This window comes from Schistocerca cancellata, chromosome 4 (assembly GCF_023864275.1).
Source record: "Schistocerca cancellata isolate TAMUIC-IGC-003103 chromosome 4, iqSchCanc2.1, whole genome shotgun sequence".
In the NCBI taxonomy this organism is placed as follows: Eukaryota; Metazoa; Arthropoda; class Insecta; order Orthoptera; family Acrididae; genus Schistocerca; species Schistocerca cancellata.
The window spans coordinates 541,302,520-541,324,441 of NC_064629.1; positions in this window are offsets into that span (position 1 = coordinate 541,302,520).

A 21,922-nucleotide genomic window follows, 5' to 3' on the forward strand; every position below is an offset into this window, starting at 1 on the left:
GTAGATGAATAGGAAAAAGAATCCTATAATGTTTGAATACTCCATTAGTAGTGTAGCGCTTGACACAGTCACGTCGATTAAATATTTGGGCGTAGCATCGCAGAGCGATATGAAGTGGGATAAGCATGTAATGGCAGTTGTGGGGAAGGCGGATAGTCGTCTTCGGTTCATTGGTAGAATTTTGGGAAGATGTGGTTCATCTGTAAAGGAGACCGCTTATAAAACACTAATACGACCTATTCTTGAGTACTGCTCGAGCGTTTGGGATCCCTATCAGGTCGGATTGAGGGAGGACACAGAAGCAATTCAGAGGCGGGCCGCTAGATTTGTTACTGGTAGGTTTGATCATCACGCAAGTGTTACGGAAATGCTTCAGGAACTCGGGTGGGAGTCTCTAGAGGAAAGGAGGCGTTCTTTTTGTGAATCGCTACTGAGGAAATTTAGAGAACCAGCATTTGAGGCTGACTGCAGTACAATTTTGCTGCCGCCAACTTACATTTCGAGGAAAGACCACAAAGATAAGATAAGAGAGATTAGGGCTCGTACAGAGGCATATAGGCAGTCATTTTTCCCTCTTTCTGTTTGGGAGTGGAACAGGGATAGAAGATGCTAGTTGTGGTACGAGGTACCCTCCGCCACGCACCGTATGGTGAATTGCGAAGTATGTATGTAGATGTAGATGTAGAATTGTTGGCAGAATCTGCACAGAATGTCGTGGCCGGTAGATGCGCAGACAGCAGGGCATCTGTGGGGAGAGCGGTAGTGGTGGGGCTGTGTGCAGGCGCTGTAGGGGAATGCCGAACGCTGAATGGCAGTGCCGTTCTGAACTGAAGCCAATACTCATATTTTTTGTAAAAATTAAGTGAGCCTCCTCCACTCCCACACTTGCACGATGAGCATTCAAAAAGATCTCTCGCCTCTGCTTTGGTTAGTATCTAAAAAGAACTCTACAGAAAATGCAGCGATTTATTTTCGCCTGTCGTGTTAACCACGAGAATTTTGAGTAAAAACTACACATTCTCTTGTTGCCATACTAAAATTTGCTTCTTTTTCCTACACAGTCTCACCTCACTAACACGTTGTGCAGACACAATTGCGAGGGAATTCTGAAACAGTGGTTCATTAAGTTTATTATGTGAGGAACCGAGGAAAAGTACGATTAATAGCTCACGAGAAAGCAGATCATCGGTACAAAATAAATGTGTAATGACTTACCTTCTGCTGTTACTAAACCCATAGCATTTATCATTTCACCAGCTATCGATGGACCCCAAAAGTTACATTCTTTCATCGAAAAAATCTGTAGTTAGTGGAATAACACTAGATAATGAGGTTCTGCATACTAACTAAACGGCAAACTATTCACCTCTTTGTGTGCTATTATTTGCCAAAATCTTATTTCGATGTCTCAAACCGTTTATGAAATATGAGGAACGTTGTGGAAATTTCACTCTGGCTGGTGTGGCACGATCGCAAATGAGTGTGCTATGTCAAATCAATTCCTTGAGACTGATGACAGATAGAGACCTCCAGCCATGTTTAAAGAAAAATACAAAATGTCAGCTAAATTTTATAAACAGCAACGTATTATATAATATGTACCAAGCACAAAATTAATGCGACCTTTATTTTCCATAGCAAACTTCTTCGAATTTCGCTCACTGTCTCACTTCCACGTAAATATCACAATAACTATGACCGTTAACGAAATGGACATACCGTAATGAACTTGACATACACTGAAGCGACAAAAAAAACTGACATACGCATGCATATTCAAATACAGAGATATGTAAACAGGCAGAACACTACGCTGCTGTCGGCAACGCCTGTATAAGACAATAAGTGCCTGGCGCAGTTGTTAGATCGGTTACTGCTGCTACAATGGCAGGTTATCAAGATTTATGTGAGTTTGAACGTGGTGGTACAGTCGGCGAACGAGCGATGGGACACAGCATCTTCGAGGTAGCGATAAAGTGGAGATTTTCCCGTGCGACCATTTCAGGAGTGTAACGCAAATATCAGGAATCCAGCAAAACATCAAATCTACGACATCGCTGCTGCCGGAAAAAGATCCTGCAAGAACGGGACCAACGACGACTGAAGAGAATCGTTCAGCGCGACAGAGGTGCAACCGTTCCGCAAATTGCTGCAGATTTCAGTACTGGGCCATCAACAAGTGTCAGCGTGCGAACCGTTCAACAAACATCATCGATATGGGCTTTCGGAGCCGAAGGTCCACTCGTGTACGCTTGATGACTGTACGGCGCAAAGCTTTACGCCTCGCCTGGGCCCGTCAACAACGACATTGGACCGTCGATGACTGGAAACATGTTGCCTGGTCGGAAGAGTTTCGTTTCAAATTGTATCGAGCCGATGGACGTGGACGGGTACGGAGACAGCCCCATGATCCATGGACCCTGCATGTGAGCAGGGGACTGTTCAAGCTGGTGGAGGCTTTGTAATGGTGTGGGGCGTGTACAGTTGGAATCTAGATACGACTCTGACACGTACGTAAGCATCCTGTCTGATCACCTGCATCCATTCATGTCCATTGTGATTTCCTACAGACGTGAACAATTCCAGCAGGACAATGCGACACCCCATACGCTCATAATTACTACAGAGTACGTCAAGGAACACTCTTCTGAGTTTAAACACTTCCGCTGGCCACTAGACTCCCCAGACATGAACATTATTGAGCATATCTGGGATGCTTTGCAACGTGCTGTTCAGAAGAGATCTCCACCCCTTCGAACTCTCATGGATTATGGACAGCCCTGCAGGATTCATGGTGTCAGTACCCTCCGGCACTGCTTCAGACGTTAGTCCGAGTCCACGCCACGTCGTGTTGCGGCTCTCCTGCTTGCTCGCGGGGGCCCTACACGACATTAAGCAGATGTACCAGTTTCTTTGGCTCTTCAGCGTATAAAGCTACAAATAAGCTGAAATGAAATATTTTTACCGAGCAGTTTCTGTAAAATCGTTTGAGAAAGATTCAAGGGATTGCACCTCGATTCTGCCATCGGCGACTGGCGGAAAAGTAGCAGATAAGTGTCGGTCTTCCCTTCCGTACAAGCGAATGAACTCGTCCAGCGCTTTGGTCGAAAACTGGCCAGTGTTCATCGGCCACCGTATCCTGCTCGGACATTACCTTTTGGCATGTGAGTAGTTCGCCGTTTTTAGCATCACCTGCATAACATGTAGATACTGAGAATATGTAGGAGCTAAAGGTACCGCATGAATAATACAGTGCACAAATAGGAATTCAGGGAATAAATTGTCAGCATTCCCTGAATTCTTATTTGTCCACTGTATTATTCATAGGGGTCATTTAACATCTAAATATTCACAGTATCTACATGTTATGCAGGTGATGCTAAACATTGCGAACTACTCAAAAGCCAAAAGTACGCGCAGGATACGGTGGTCAAAAGCGCTGGGCGAGTTCATTCGCCCCACAAAGCCTTGGCTTTTATCTGTCATACATTGCACCATCGGTAGCAGTACTGAATCGTCCCAGTAGGCACTGAATATTCCACTAAAACAGCATTCAGGGCTTCTTTAATATCACAGACTCGGGTAGTATCCTTCAAGATAACAAGATCTAAGAGCTCTTCCACCACCTCCAAGTCATCTGATAGTTGTCTTACAAATATGGCAAATTGTGGTTTATGTTGGAGATCTGTAGACTCATCCAAAGCCAGACTCACTGCTAAGCTCTCACTTATATATTTTTTTTTCTTCAGGTTACTTACAATATCGTCACTAATAGCAGAATATCCCCTCTTCTTATTGTATATCTAGAAGCGAGCATTTGGTCAACCAGTTGTAATTTCTTATTTTTGGGGTATAAAATAGAAAGAAATTTAGGTGTTATGATCTTTACAAACGCCCCCTCTGTGTGTGGTTTCTTTGATTTTGCAATATTAAAAGCCAAGGCGATGCCAGCTTCGGTTGTTAACTCTGCTTCCACGGAAAACACGGTCATAATCCTGCCCTGTCCTTGGAATATTTCCTTTGAAGACGACAATTTAACTTTCCTTAACTGAGAACCAAGATGAGTCTTTCCTTAGACCACTGTGGGTAGTGACATAACGACGTTTGAGATTACTGGCCTTGTACTGTGACAATGTCATTCGATACAAAAGACTCATTGGTGTACCGTTCATCTCTACGAAAAGTAATTGCTCATGCCTTTGCCTGCTTGTATTAAGCACTCTGTTCTCTTCTTGGTATTTACACTTATTAGGTAACAGTATTACTGATAAGGCACCAGCTATACTAGCAAGTTTACTTAAACAATGTCACTGCACGGAGAAAGTAAAGTCGTTATTAGTTACGAATATGACCGGTTACTTACTGCTTCAGCGTAGCATTGTCGCACCAACAAGAAGGGTGCACATTTGTGAGTTTGAGCAGGGAGTACCTTTTGTGTTAAGCCGTGTCCACAGCGGCGGCGCTGCGCAAAACCAACGAAAGAGGTTCGGTGGAGAGCGGGTGGTCAGGTGTGCACGGCAAACCGCGCCGTTCTGCGCAGCGACAAAGTCCAGTGCAGTGTCGATACATCAAAGGAAATAGTTCGTTTGTGCGCGGCACTGTTTGGACTGCGTTTCTCGTTTTCCATTTTTAATAACACGAGCGCACACACACACTGGAACACTGTTGCGTTCCCACTAAAACTCCGCTCCAACCTGCACCGTTCAGCGCTGCTATGCGCCGTGCGTTTGTGCGCGGCGAGGTGCATCGGCGTGGAAGCGGCTTTGTATTATTGTCTAGTATTCTCATGTTTTTTAAAATTTTATTATTTTTATACTTTATCTATATATTTTATTTCAAGTGCCGCGCCACACTGAGAAAAGAGCTGCATGCGGTTCGCAAGTCAATTCCCTGTGGCCACCCCTGCTATACAGGGGTGGCCATATTGCACCTCAAATATTGCGAAAATGGGAATTTATCGATGTGCTGTTGTCACAGACTCCTCAGGGGCTCGTATTGTTAGCCATTAAACAGCTTGCAATAATACACTCCTGGAAATTGAAATAAGAACACCGTGAATTCATTGTCCCAGGAAGGGGAAACTTTATTGACACATTCCTGGGGTCAGATACATCACATGATCACACTGACAGAACCACAGGCACATAGACACAGGCAACAGAGCATGCACAATGTCGGCACTAGTACAGTGTATATCCACCTTTCGCAGCAATGCAGGCTGCTATTCTCCCATGGAGACGATAGTAGAGATGCTGGATGTAGTCCTGTGGAACGGCTTGCCATGCCATTTCCACCTGGCGCCTCAGTTGGACCAGCGTTCGTGCTGGACGTGCAGACCGCGTGAGACGACGCTTCATCCAGTCCCAAACATGCTCAATGGGGGACAGATCCGGAGATCTTGCTGGCCAGGGTAGTTGACTTACACCTTCTAGAGCACGTTGGGTGGCACGGGATACATGCGGACGTGCATTGTCCTGTTGGAACAGCAAGTTCCCTTGCCGGTCTAGGAATGGTAGAACGATGGGTTCGATGACGGTTTGGACGTACCGTGCACTATTCAGTGTCCCCTCGACGATCACCAGTGGTGTACGGCCAGTGTAGGAGATCGCTCCCCACACCATGATGCCGGGTGTTGGCCCTGTGTGCCTCGGTCGTATGCAGTCCTGATTGTGGCGCTCACCTGCACGGCGCCAAACACGCATACGACCATCACTGGCACCAAGGCAGAAGCGACTCTCATCGCTGAAGACGACACGTCTCCATTCGTCCCTCCATTCACGCCTGTCGCGACACCACTGGAGGCGGGCTGCACGATGTTGGGGCGTGAGCGGAAGACGGCCTAACGGTGTGCAGGACCGTAGCCCAGCTTCATGGAGACGGTTGCGAATGGTCCTCGCCGATACCCCAGGAGCAACAGTGTCCCTAATTTGCTGGGAAGTGGCGGTGCGGTCCCCTACGGCACTGCGTAGGATCCTACGGTCTTGGCGTGCATCCGTGCGTCGCTGCGGTCCGGTCCCAGGTCGACGGGCACGTGCACCTTCCGCCGACCACTGGCGACAACATCGATGTACTGTGGAGACCTCACGCCCCACGTGTTGAGCAATTCGGCGGTACGTACACCCGGCCTCCCGCATGCCCACTATACGCCCTCGCTCAAAGTCCGTCAACTGCACATACGGTTCACGTCCACGCTGTCGCGGCATGCTACCAGTGTTAAAGACTGCGATGGAGCTCCGTATGCCACGGCAAACTGGCTGACACTGACGGCGGCGGTGCACAAATGCTGCGCAGCTAGCGCCATTCGACGGCCAACACCGCGGTTCCTGGTGTGTCCGCTGTGCCGTGCGTGTGATCATTGCTTGTACAGCCCTCTCGCAGTGTCCGGAGCAAGTATGGTGGGTCTGACACACCGGTGTCAATGTGTTCTTTTTTCCATTTCCAGGAGTGTACTTAGAAAGTGTATTTTTGTGCAAACATAAACATTTTTAAATGGAACAATGCCTATTGACACTATAACAAACTAAATTTAGGGTAAAATGGTGTTTGTTGCAGGATCCTAGTGCGAGCCGTTTGCGAGATATAGCATTGTGCAAAGTTGCCAGACCTACACGTGTCTGTGCCTTTCACCCTGCATAGTTGCTTGGTACGATGTTGTTACGTTTGCTTACAGTGAGCTTGTGTGTTTCTTGAATCTACTGCAAACCTGCTAGTCAGTCAGTGTGTGATAGTCCAAGGAGTAGGTCATAAGTGGACAACGGTATTTATCAATGGTATAAGCAGACATGCTTATCGTGTATGGAGAGTGTAGGAAGAATGAAGTTCGTTCTTGTACGGTGTATGCGGCAAGATTTCGCAGTAGACGTCAATTGAATGTGTTCGAATGTGTGTGAATTCCTAAGGGACCAAACTACGGAGGTCATCTGTCCCTAGACTTACACACTAAGAACAACACACACACCCATGCCCGAGGGAGGACTCGAACCTCCGGCGAGAGGGGCCGCGCAATCCGTGACATGGCGCCTCAAACCGCACGGCCACTCCGCGCGGCCTGACGTCAACCATCTCAGCAATTATTTATCATCCTTTCTAACAAGTTGCGTGAAAGTGGTAGTGTAACACCTACACAACGTAACAGAAGGAAAGAAGCGACGACAGAACAGGGCGAAATTATTGTTCTTGCTGCTGTTGCAGCTGATCCGCACGTTAGCTCCCGCACAGTCGCAGGGGGAAGTGGCGTGAGTCAGGCAAGTGTCTTCGCATTCTCCATTGACATAGGTTCCATCCCTATGAAATCTGTCTCCATCAAAAGCTGCATGGGAACGATTATGAGCATTGTGTTAACTTCTGTACAAGGGCATTAAGAGAGGCTAATCCAGATGCATCATGTACTTATTTAGTGAAATAACCACATTTACCAATCATGGCCATCCGAAACATGCACTACTGGCCTGTTGACACTTCGTTAGGTGGAACATAAGCGTGTCAACTTGTGGTGTGGGATAGTGAACCATCAGCTCATAGGTCCGTTTTTTCATAGACGCAACACTGAACGCCCACAAGTATCGCAGCCTCCTAACAGACCATCTTCCACGGTTTCTAGAATACGTTCCACTGCAGACTAGGAGGAACCTGTGGTAAGAAAATGATGGCTGTCCAGGCCATAGTGCACCAAGTACTACAGCAAGCCTTCATAAATTGTTTCCAAATAGGTGGATTGGACGCAAAGGACCTGTATCTTGGCAGGCCTGTTTCCCAACTTTGACGCCAGTAGACTATTTTCTGTGCGGAAAGCTGAAACGCGCTGTCTACAAGGACATTCTAACCACACCCAATGACATGCAACGACAGATTACGAGCAGCTTTCTCGGACATCTCCGCTGAAATGCTAGCATGTGTGCAGCTGTCATTATATACCAGACAGGAAACGAGTATTGCAGCTGACGGTGGTCATTTTGAACACAACCTGTGATTGTCAATTGTCTCGTTACTGGTCAGAATCCACATAACTAGTGTAATAACTTTTGTCCTTTAGTGTGTGCTACCACAGGTATTGTACAAGTGTCGATGTGGGAACTGTTCAAAACATGATATCTCGTAAACGACTCGCACTAGAATCCTGCAACAAACACAACTGATTTTATAATTTAACCTAGTTTCAGTTTTTCAAGTAGGCATTGTTCAGTTTAAGAAAGTGTATGTTTGCACAAAAAATATTCTTTCTAAGCATTATTATAATCTGTCGATTGCTTAACAATACGAGATCCTGACTACTAATCCAATCTGGAGAAACAGCACATCAATAGCACTTTCCATTTCCACAATATTTGTGGTACACGTTTCTCTTTTTCTTTATTGTAATTCTATTCCCCTGCCCCATGGGCAGGGGAGAGCTGGTAGTGGCACAGACCATCGCTCTTCAGCCAAACGGATTTACAACATACATGAAAAGGGAAGACTTACAAAAAAAAGAGGGTGATAAAAGGGGACATAGCAAATGGAGATGATGGGAGTTAAAATATACACTAATACGGGGACATGCACAAGGGAAACAGTTAAAAAGTTGACATAGAGTTAAAAGAACACAGATGGCAATTCGTTGCGCATTTAAAATCATAGGAGTCGAACACAAGTTAATAGTCCATCACAGTATAAAAATCACACAGAGGGAGACAAAAATCAAAACCACTGGGAACGATGGAGCACTCACAAAGAATAAAAACCGTTGGTAGGAACCTGCTGAGGGACTGTAGGTCCGAGAGGAGGGAAGAAAGAGCGAAGGGGATGGGGGGCTGGTAGAAGAGGAAAAAGGGGGGCAGGGGACGCAGCAAGAGGCAGGAGACGGAGAGGGCGGGAGATGAAGAGGGAAGATAAGGCAGGAGGGAGTGCAGAGACACTGAAGGGGAGCACGGGATGGGGAGGGGGTGTAGGAGGGCGGAAGCCACTGAGGTGAGGGGAGGGGGAGGAGAGGGAGCCTTGCAGTACACTTTTTTCTTTTTTTTTCCTTTATTGGATTTCAATTCCGCCCAAAGGGGGTGGGCTGGCAGCAGCTTAGTACGCCACTCTTCAGCCTACAGAATTTTTTGAACCTAAGAAGATAAGAAAACAATAAAAACAGGCGATAAAAAGGTGATGTAGTATGTAAATCGGCGGAAAATTGTGGAAAGTTAAAACATAAAACTGATGGTGGGCGATGATAATAAAATACAAAGGAAGCAGAGAGGGAAAAAGTAGACAGACAATTAAAGAACACGGCGACAGTCTGGATTCTGTTCGCAAGAGACATATAAAAAAAATCACACCCTGCGACAGCATGATGTCCGTTCGCAACACTTCGGAAAGACACACAACACTTAAAAATTACTAGGAACACTGTACTAAAAGGTCGGCACGAAGATGACACTCCACAGGCAAGGGCAGATGGGAGGGGTGACCTGGACAGAGGAGGGGGAAGAAAAAAGGGGGGAGGAGAGGAAAAAACGAAAGGCGGGCGGTGGGAGGGCGGGTACCAAAGGCGGGGGATACACGTTTAGGGTGAGTCACCCTTATAGCATTCACTGTGGAATGTAAGAACGGATATAAAATATTCTCACTATAAATAGTTTAAAACTGATCTGCGCTTATGCAGTGCAATTAACGAAATAAAAATATGTAGTTGCTAAAGATAAGTATTATTTGAAATACAATTCCACAAAACTTCAATATGCGAAATTAACTCGTCTGCTGCTTTGTACTCCTGTTGCTTGGCAGCATTCAATCTCCGATCTGTGAACCACACTCTATGTAATGCACAACGAGCTACAACTTAATTATTTTCTGCATTTCAGCTGTTCTATGTTCCTTGTCAAGTTTCACAGTATTAAGTCAACGTTTAAAATGTCTGCAAAAATACGTCAGCAGCGCAAAAAAGAGCAATGTTGACACGAAGTATCACAATGTTATTTTCTACACTCACACATAGCCATCAATTTGGTGTCTAATACCAGATTGTGAACTCTAAAGTAAGCTCCTTCCCCTTCTTCCCATTTCCCTTGTCCCCCCCTCCCATGCAGATCCTCCCAGGTTTTTGTTCTGTATCAGTGTGCTACGTTAGTGTCGCGTTTTGGTGCCATTCTACAGTGTCATCTAGTGATGTGGGTTTTAATTGTGTGCTCGACCTGTTTATTGTCCATGACAGTTCCTTGCTATGCCGCCCGTCATGTGTCTGTGTTATTCGTTCTACGGACTTTTATATTCCGGCTGTACTTTGCCTAGTGTCTTTTAATGTAGTGTTATTTTTTTGTCTAACATACTTTTTTAGATTTTTATCTCCGATTTACAGTCACCGCCTTGTATGTCTTATTTGCTTCTGTTCCGCCTTTTTTGTTTCATTATTCCGCCATGTTATCTCCTTTAAATTGTTTTTAAATGTCTTCCTGTCTATTTATGTCTCTTGGCTGAAGAGCAGCGCTTATGCTGCTGCCAGCCCGCCCCTGATGGGGAATGGAAATGACAATAAAGGAAAAAAAACTAAAGTACGTACCGCAGTAGTATTTTCATGTTTAAATAATTATAAATAACGTACTAAACAGACAGTTGACATTTAATATTTAGCCTAAACGATTGATACTAACCTGACCAAGCAGAAAATACGTGTTAGCTAAAATACTATGCTAAGCAGGCAAATACACAAACATACAGGGAGTCTGAAATACTGGGAGAACGTAATTATTTGGACTGTCTTTTTGCGTAAGACGCAATGCAAAATTAAATATTTCCACATCAAAATTGTCCTGTAAGGATTACAATAGTATGTAAATGCGTAAAGGGTGTTGACCTTCCTAGCTGATACTTCGTCACAGAACATTCTGTTATTATCTAACATTTATACAAGTTTTTCAGTAATGTTTCACCACCACTTTACTGGGGAAGAAGCTACGGTATCACGAGAACTTATAACTGATGTTATTAAGAGCCTAATATTGGTTTTTATTTGGTTTTGAGGTAGGAGTAATAGAGGTGAAGCACAAAACGAACTTTCGATGCAGGCTGCAATATTTGTCAATAGGAGCTCTGCTACCAAGGCTTTCTAAAAGTACATTTCCTATAATCAACTACTAAGCAACACAACCATATAATCAAAATACATTATGTGAAAACCCCACCTCGCAGCACTGAACGAAGTGGCGCAGTGGTTAGCACACTCGACTACCATTTGAGAGGACAACAGTTCAAACCCGCGCCCAGCCATCCAGATTTAGGAATTCAATGATTTCCCTAAATCGCTTCAAGTAAATGCCAGGATGGTTCCTTTGAATGGGCACGGCCGATTTCATTCCCCATCCTTCCCCAATCCGAGTTAGCGCTCCGTCTCTAATGACTCCGTTGTTAAACACTAATCTCCTCTTCCTCCACACTCCCAGAAACACCATTATAGGAAGGAAGGAAGGAAGAGGATTTTCTTCATTACGATGTTCCACTTGAACTGCATATTTTTGCAACGCACAAGAAGAATTTTAGCTTTGATTGCACACAACTCGAGGAAATATGGTGACATCACAAAAGACGATAGTGTAAAAAGACAGAATCGATATTTCAAAAATTACACTAAAAAACGGCGTACCATGGAGGAATTATCCAAATGGGACGGAAATAAGTATGTGACGTCCATGTAAAGACAAACAAATGATTACAATTTCAGAAAAATTTAATGATTTGCTCAAAACAAAAGTGCTTCATAAATTCAATAAATCAATAACTCATTGGTCCACCTCTAGTACTTATATAAGCAGTAATTCGACTTGTCATAGATTGATAGAGTTGTTAGACTTCCTCCTAGGGGATATCGTACCAAATTCCGTCCAGTTGGAGCGTTAGATCGCCAAAATCCCCAGCTGGTTTGAGAGCCCTGCCCACAATACACCATACGTTCTCAACTGAGGAGGCATCTGACGACCTGACTGGACAAGGCAGGTTTTGGCAAGCTCGAAGACAAGCAGTAGAAACTCTCACCGTTTGCATGCGGACATTGTCTTGTTGAAATCTAAGTCGAGGAAGTGTTGCCATGATGGGCAACAAAATTGGGCACACAGTTTTGTCGACGTGCCAGTGAGCTGTAAGGGTGCCACAGATGAAACCAAAGGCGTCCTGCAATGAAATGAAATGGCGCCCCAGACAATCACTCCTGGTTGCTGGGCCACATAGCAGGTGACAGCCAAGGTGATATTCCACCGCTGTCTGGGGCATCTGTGGGCATGTCTTCTCTGGGCATCTGAGCCTGGAATCTCATTGAATGGAGTAGAATTGTCTTCAGTGGCGAGTCCCGCTTCGAACTGAGCCCTGATGACCATCGAAAACGTCTCTGGAAAAGTCCTGGACAGTGGTGGAATATCAGCCTGACTGTCACCCACAATACAGTCCTACAACCAAGAGTAATGGTCTGGGGTACCATTTCCTTTAATAGCAGGAACCCCTTTGGTTGGCATCCAAGGCACCCATACAGCACAGCGGTACGTCGACGGTATTCTATGCCCTGTTTTGATGCTCTGCATGGCAAGCCATCCTGCCTTATATTTCAGCAAGATAATTCGCGCTCGCACATGGCGAGAGTTTCTACTGTTTGTCTTTGTGCTTGCCGAATCCCATCTTGCCCAGCAACGTCGCCAAATCTCTCCTCCATTGAAAGCGTTTGAGCATGATGGGCAGGGCTCTCCAACCTGACCGGGATTTTGACGATCGAACCTGTCAATTTGGAATAATTTTGCACGATATCCCTCAGGAGGACATCCAGCAACTCTATCAATCAATCAAAAGCCGAGTAACAGCTTTCATAACGGTCAGAGGTGAACCAACATGATACTGACTTGTTTTCTTCTTTTTTTCCTTAGAGTACATCTATCAAAAAAACATGCAGGTTGTGCTGAAGTATAGTTACAGATCTAGAAAATTCCAACGTTGCAGCAAAATAATATTTTATTAGACGCAAGATTTCGAGTTCAAAACACACTCTAAAAGCGCAATGTATCTTCAAATTAACTATGCCCACATACAAATTGTTATTAAAATACACACTTTGCGCTTATTGATACTATTAAAATAAATTATTTGTTCGATCTTTGTAGCATACATTAAAGTCACATAAATACACATTAGTCGGCTGCAAAACATCAAATTAACACTAATAGTGATCTAATGTGCAGTGTAAAGTGAACTGATTGACGAAAATTAGAAAATTAAACAATGTCAACATCTTATGTTCGCAAGCGGCAGTTCATCATTCAGTCATACATCTTGGAATGTATTTAGCATACCGATATAATCAGAATATAAATGTTTTTTGTTGAAGACGACAACCTATGTGGAGGTGGAGCTGTTTCCCTTGATTCATCTGACAAGAATCCACCACAATTATTTTTCTAAGTTCTTTACTTCTCTGTTTAAGACCTAATGTTCTCATATATAAATTACTGCTGAGTCTTACACTTTATTTACCAGAACCACTATAATGTTCAAGCAATACTTGATGCTTTTCAGAGTTCCTCTTCAATAAATATTATTTCATTATCATGTGAGTTATTGTTTACCGCCTTCAAAGACAGAAAGAAAAATAAATGCTCTGCCAGTTTATTAGTAGAGGGAAAAAGCGGGGAGCAATGCATTTTGTTAGTACAGGTTACATATATTCTGGGGCAAGATTACAGGGACTGATGACCATAGATGTTAAGTCCCATAGTGCTCAGAGCCATTTGAACCATTTGGCAAGATTACATTGAGAGGCAAACTTGACTGTTTTGTGACTTTAACTTATTGTTTGCCTAAGTGGTTTATGAGACCCTGAGGGTTCATTTATGACCCTCTGGGGATAATGAGAAACACCCCACCCCTCCCCCTCTCCTTCCTCCTCCCCCATCCCTCTGGAAAATCCCCTTGCTGATATAAGCACACTTTTGATATTGCCCCACCTGGAAACTGGTGAGAAATGGGCTCCATCTCTGCTGGAGAGGAAGGATCTCACGAAACAAAATTGAAGTCAGTGCCAGTTGCATAGCAGAGGATATCCTGTTTATTTATAACGTTCAGTTTTCAGGGCCTGGATATCTTTGTCTGGTGGGAAAAGCTCACATCCAGCAACTATACATCCTAATTACATAATTATGTTGATACAGATAGGAGGTGTTGTCTTGTTGGAAAATTGGCATTTCTGTGCTCATCTTGACATGCAGTTATGGACTGAGCTAGTGCACAATGCCACCACCAGAGGATGCCATACCCACACCCCTCGCCCTCTTCCTTCCACCCTCCCCAGAAAAAATTGGTAGAAAAAAGACTCAGTCCATACTGGAGAGCAAGGATCTCATGAGACGAAATTCAAATAAGTGTCAGTAATATATTGATGTATATTCCTTATTTAATCAGTTTGCGGGAGACACATAGGTCAAAAACTGCCCAAGGTCATAATTACAGATCAGGATACTAAATACTGCCGACCACAGACTGGATATCGACCTTCTTTGGTCTCACAGCTCCAAACAAAGAATCCAGTGGCAGTGTCCTGTTGACTGAAAAATTCCAGATTCGCTTCCTGTCTCTGTCTCTTTCAAGAGCCTACTTCCTGTTTGTGTGTGTGTGTGTGTGAACCAACATCGCCAAACATGCAGATGGAGATTTTCATCTCTCTTCATATAGATAAGAAATGGGGGTCACTATTCTTTCAGCTACATAGTTTCGGCTACTTTTCAAGGTCAGCTTATAGCACTCCCTGTCTGCTACTACTGTACCATAACCTCAATGCCAGAAGCAGGTTGTAACATAAAACAATTTTGTAAAAGTAACTATGGCGCAAAGCAACAGAGCAGTGTTACCCTCTGAGAGGAATTTTGTTAAGTTGACCGTATTGTTCCTAATGGAAGTGGCTTATCGGAAATGAAAGTCAGAATTACGTTAATATTGGAATAGTGACAAACAAAATTTTGCCTAGCTATACTGTTTATAGAATAAGGGAAACGGTCGCCAGCCTAATTAGGCAAGAGAAAGATTAACATTCTCGTTGATGAAAGTAGGTATAAGTAACTATAATGGACAACACGACAGACACAACCTAGACTTAGCCACACGCGAGTGCAATGAACTCTGACACACATATGTTTTAAGATTGAAGCTAACAGTTAGAGCAGCAGGAACTATTTTCAAAATGATAACAGATACAGAAAAACACTATCACTTTCAGGGTTTACACAAACTGAGTGGTCTTTATACTGTTAATATGCACACAAGAGAGACAAACACTTGGCATACGTCAGAATGTAAAGTTTCACAACTGCAGCTTTCTCACTTTTACTACAACGAAACACAATGTTGACAAAATTGCAAGAACTGACTCACCTTTTAGAATTTACCACAGACAACAACGTGATCATTTACTTTATAAGACTCAGCCTAAAGTTTGAAGTTGGTAACAGCACTTTAAATAGCAGTTTCAATAGGAAAATTATTATTGGACAAATAACATTTGCTTTAACTCACTCTGTTACCACATTAGCTTTAACTATCTTTTTAATAAGTTCAAGAGGCATTATTTAATAAAGCTCTAGGCTTCAACGTACTTTCAGTAAGGACATTCGGTAATCACTTTACTTCAAACGGAGAGGACCCTGAGAGGTGTTATGATGAGGAGTAAAATCAAGGTAGGTAAATAAATTCCGATATGAATTACCTTATATTTCAGCACACTAACAAATCCATTAGGCTGATCCTTCACTGTACATCAATATAGTATTACGTTACAGTGATTGCGCAATGTGGTGGCAACTGCATGTTGGTAGGTGGACTTGCAGGTAGAATTGCCGGACTTTATCGTATCTTCGTGGCGATGATTCATACAAATTCCAGAATAGATCCAGCTATTTATCCACCCATCCGAGGCATTGGAAAGAAGCAGTAAAAGCCTCTCTCTGAATCAGCATGATATGCACCTTTACATTGACAGTGCACAGACTCGTAGCAACTTTCCGACTGGTTGCTCATATCCGACTGCTTGCTCGTCTCCGACTGACTATCAGTTCCACCTTTTCCACCTATGCCAACCACAATTTGCGCGCTCTGCACATTTCCGTTCCCGAGGGGAACCACTACACCTTTTACATACAGAATAACTAAGAGCCCTAAGTGAGGATCAGCGATTTACATAACAGCAAACAAATACATTAAATAAAACAGAACATTTTCACATATTGACACTTCTACAAAAAATTATTCACACAAAATTACAATTATATACAATAAGTTCTGTTCCCTCCAAATGGGACAAAGAACTTTAAATTACAGATACACTACTTTGCATAGAATCAAAACATGACTTCAAAGTTTATATAAAGAAAAGAGTACACAATTTTATGTTATCGATTTAAACACATTCACAGACGATCAACAATGTGACACTAAATAAAGCAAAAGCAAAATAAATCCATACAGCATAAGAGCTGTGGTGTTACACATGCCCCATGTTTCGTCGAAGTTTCCTGTAAGGGATACTTCAAGGAAACATCTATAACACCTAAGTGGTGCTGGCTGCAAAAAAAAAAAAAATTATTCCATCCAACTTCAGTTGGGAGAAAAAAAAATACACACCTTACACACATACAGTATATACACTAAGAAATTGCATACATTCCTTCCAAAAGATTTTCAAAATAAAACATCTAAAGCAATTTTCAAATTCACACTGGTTTAAGGAAACTAATTTTGCATCATTACACAAGATATCTTTTAAGCATGTTCATTTCATACACACAGTTCAATTAATAGGCAATCAGTACAAAATTAATCTGCATATTAGTAGAATATGGTATATCCTTCAAATAAAATAAAGAAAATACACCTATAGAACAACACAGAACATTCTAAGTTAGCAAAACAGAAGTTTGTCTCTCAATAATTTTAGAGGAATGTAAAATTTCACAGACACACAAGCATATTTATGATCACAGTAGATTTTACAAGGTTCAGCAATTAATGAAATATTGAAAATATCAGTTTGCATCCACATATGCACAAATATTTATACAAACAACTATGGAAACCTTTTTCCAACTGACTCTTTAAATACCAAAGTAACTTTGCAAGGTTGTTTCAAAATAATTAACTTTAAAGCTGCTCTTCATTAATAGCAGTCCAAAATATTTGTTGCGCATAAACACACTAACATATTCAGAGCCTATCTTTAATCATCACTGCTGTGTTTTGAAACAAGGCAGTCCAAAACTTTACGTTATTTCAAAAAACCTAGTATCAAAACATCTACATCCATTTAAATAAGTTGCATATATATTTTATAATAACTTTTCACTGACTTCAATAAAAATAGTCAGTTTATAACATATTGCTCAAAAAACCTAACTTAGTTCACTGTTTGCCTCAGCACTAGCAGTCCATGTTACACATTCTGCCCATTATTGATTTGGCAGTCTTTACCTATAAGATTTAGACACAAAACACAATTTAGATTAAGAACACACACAAAAAAAACAAATTTTTAAATTGACACACTGCCCCATCCTCTAGGTTTGGCAGTTCATGACCACTTATCAACTTCTTGCCCCATAATGGCAAGTCCTTTGGCTACTGCTCATATAGTATATTTTGTAGTCCTTAGCTTCAGGACCACAGCATTTTTATTATTTTGTCTTGTTTTACTGCCCATCAACACATTTTTGAGCAGTTTATTGTCATCATTTCCAAGTTTTTCATCATTCTGTCACATCTTTGGTAAAATTGCATTAATGGTATAAAACATATAACCTGCAACTTTGAAACAGTAATTAGACACTGGCAACAAAATCATTTCTTTTCAAATGACACAGTCAGGTAACATATACATTAATCGAAAAAAAATTAAATGTCATATTCAGGATCAAGTTAGGATAAAGTATTTCTCACTACTCCTTTATCATGGCTTTTCCACACACAGTTAGGTCATTACATACATCAAGATCAGGACAATAATTTCATATCCTGTTGCAAGTGATTTCTGCCAACCCTTTTGCTGGCACTAGACACATACCTCACACACCTATTTCACATACATTAGACAGGTTCATCTCCTCAGTTTTAAACACACAAAGTTTTTCAATATCATATTTGCCCCTTTCTTTTTCAAAAACATTTACATTTAATTATATTATAATATTAATTTACCTTGTTTTCAGTAGTCTTACCTTTTCTTATCCATATTTCTCTTTCCAATTGCTTTTTCATTACATTTTTCCTTTACAGTACCCACTATAATTTCATTATCCTTGGTCATTTTCTAGTGTACCCATATTATTTTTCCATTTACTTGTCCACAAACAATACACAGTATCTTACATTATTTCTACACTTTTCACTCTATTCTGATAGAGAAGAAGGAAAGAAGATAGTAAAAGTTCTGAATGATGAAGAGGAAGGTTGGCAGCACAAAAAGAAATGGAAGTAGTGCTGGCAACAACTCGGGTCCCTGGTGCTCGTCAGGCACCTGACAATGCAAAGAGTGCATTGCCCCCTGAGGGCTAATAACCCTCATCAGAGGACATGTACTTTTAAATACTCAACATGGTGCAAACATAAGCCCTTTCTGATCTTTAAGTATATTAGAAATTAATTATTGTCATATGGAGTTCATTGCACTTTCATGAAGTTACCATAAGCATAATTATTCATAAAGTTTTCAGGTTTTTCACTCTACATGCCCCGTATCTTCATAATTAGACTGGCAACAGTAAGTATTCAATTGAAAATAAACAGTTTCTAAGTAAAGTTAAACAGTACACTACATTATATAAGCAACAACCTCCCACAGGCCTCAAGATCAACAAAACAATAATCCACTTTCAGGTAACACTCAGTTACATTAATAATAAAGTCATGCATTATATTAACAAAATATATATACATACATCCTGCCCCCAGTCTCTTTATTAACAAGGCAGTCTTTTATGGTTCATAAACAGGTACTAAGTCTGGTGGCTTTTTAGGCCTCCTATCTTCTACATTTTTCACTATGCTATTCAGATCTTGCCAACGTTTTGTTTCATCAGGTGGCTTTTTAGGTTTTGGAATTTCATAGTCTTTAGCAAGGTACAACATCTCCTGCTCTGCTATCATTTTATCAAGTGGTTCTTTTTGTTCCTGTAATTCACACTCCTTCAAAACATTTGTTAAGGCTTGCCCCAGTATAGTATCATCTGGAGGTTCCTGCAAATTATGCCCCTGTGTTACATTATTGAATAATTCATTCGGTTTTGGCCCAGATATACTTTCTGTATCTTGCCTTGGAAAAATGTCACTAATTTTCTCATGCCCTCTTTCAGTAAAAGTATATTCACTTTCATTTACACCTGAGAATTCATCTTCACTGGAGTCATCACTACTCTTTTCCTCACTATCAGATTCACTTGAGTACTCGACTTTTGAACAATAGGGAAAGTTATTATATTCATTCTTATCTGTATTCATATATCCTTCATCGTCTGAACTATCACTGATTTCATTTTCGTCATCAGATTCGAGCAATAAGGCAACTTTTAAACAGTGAGGCAGATTATCACTAGATGTGTCAGTCACTTCGTTTCTCGACTCATTTTCTACACAATACACATCGTTTGGACAGTCAGGCACTTCTGTTATGTCACTTTGAACGATTTCAGCCTTAACTTCATACTTAGTATAATCGTCACATACTTCGATAACTTTCATTTCATTTTTCCCTTTGTCGTCATTCTCAGGTAATCGTGCGAAATTCCTACTAGACTCTTCTGCATTATAATCACAGAACACCTTTCCATCAACAACAATTTCATCTGCACTGCTCATAATGTCATGATTACGAACGTCCTCCTCTACCTCTTTTTTACCTATTATTAATTGTGCACACGTCTTTTGCGTGGCATATTCTATATTCCTTTCCTCTTTATTCATCACAACCTCCCCCACATCTATGTCTTTTACTTCATACACATCATTAACAGTGCCAATATTTCCCTTTTCACTCGCTTTTTCTGGCTCCCTTTTATTTTTTAATAAAGTTTTTTCGCACGATTCCGATACCGAGTTATCTTTATCATTTGACATATTAACTTTATTTTCATTTCTACATTCATCTACTACTGAAACCGGCCATCGGAAGTGTCCGATCCCGCCTCTTCTGTCTCTCTCTACGGTAGCCATCTTGTTCTGACGTCTGCCATTTGTGTCTTCTGCCAAGTTCAATGTACGCTGCTTTGGCAACCGCTGGCCCGAGCCCGAACGGTCACGTGACTTCGCACTGGGAACGCCACTATGTATCACTCCGCGCCCGTCTGCTATAGTCGCGCCCTTAACCTTCCTGCCCCGTAGTTCACATCTTTCCTTCTTGAATCTAATATTTGGCATCTTTTCTTTGGGCCCAAAACCGGTTCCCGCGTGAATCCGGCCCGTAACACACGCGGTTTTTAGTTTTCCATTTCGTCTCTAGTTTGGGAATTTCGTGCTATGTATCCTCTGCCGCGTGTCGTATAATTTCCTCTACCTCTCGCACGACCTCTTTGAATCGCGTTTACACGATATCTTTCGTTTTCAGGTCGTTCAGCTTGGTCATTACTATCTCGCAAATAATTGTTGTTATTGTGGGGACGAGATTCGCGATTTCTTCGCCAGTGATCTTCATCCTCTACCCTTTCCAAGAACGCAGAAAAACTACTGTGTGTACTCCCAACATATCGTTTCGAATCCTCAGGCAGTTTCTGCCAAAGAACCCAAACGATCTCAGCTTCAGTTCTTCTAGCCTTCAAATGTATCAGTTTTCTATACCATGATTCGCAGAATTCTTTCATGGTTTGCCTACCCCTGATGTCATACAACCTGGCCATTAAAAACTCACGCCACAACTGGTCTTGTTTTTGTTCTGACCAGTATTCGTCAATAAATTTTTGTTTAAACGTTTCAAAATACATCTGGTTAGTATCCAGATTCAAACCCCATCTTTTTGCTTCTCCCGTTAGTGCACTAATTACAACATTAATTTTTTCCTGATCAGACAAATATTCAGGAAAATTTCTTTCGCAGTTCTTTACAAAGTCTAGGGGGTGCCATCCGTTATGCCTCTTTGCAGGGTCGAATTTCTCTTCGCCCTTTAATATTTTACTGAGAGGCATTCTTTCAGTAAAATGTGTAGATCCGGTTTGTATTTTTCTTTCCAAGTCATACACTTTGCCTTGGATTTGTGAAGTGTTATGTTCACACTTCTTTTCGCAAGTAACAATCTGTTTGGTTAATTCTCTACTTGTTTCTGTTACAGATTGTTTGATCTGTGCAAATTCCAGGTTACATTCTGTTTGTATTTCGGATTTAATACCGAATACGTTTTCGTCTACTTTAGTGATGACTAAGGGTTCCATTTGACCTTGAATTTTAATTACTTCAGTGTCAAATCTTTCGTTAATGTCATCAATTTGTCCTTGTACATTGGCAATATTGCCATTGATGACAGTAATTTCGCTTTTAATACTTTTGATTTCATTACTCACTGTTCCTACCCTTGAGTTGACTTCTTCAATTTGTTTACTAAGTCTGGTACCCTGCTCTTGCATTTGTTTACTAATATCACTACTCTGTGTTGTAATTAACTGCCTTTGTTCTACATTTTGTTGCCCCAGTGCTGTAATTAGCTGTCTTTGTTCTATATTTTGTTGCCCTAGTGCTGCAATTTGTGCCTTGATATTTTCATTTTGCGCAGACAGTATTTTAAGCAAGTCAGTCAGATATAGTGTCTTTTCACTTTTACATTCTACTGCATTTTCGTGTTCAAATCCGACACCCCTTTCTGTTTTTGGTGATTCAAACATATCCCTCGATTCATCAGCATAGCCACTGTCTTCGACAACATCGCCTACATTGTCTTGCTTATTACGCGCTACACACATAGCTTCGATCT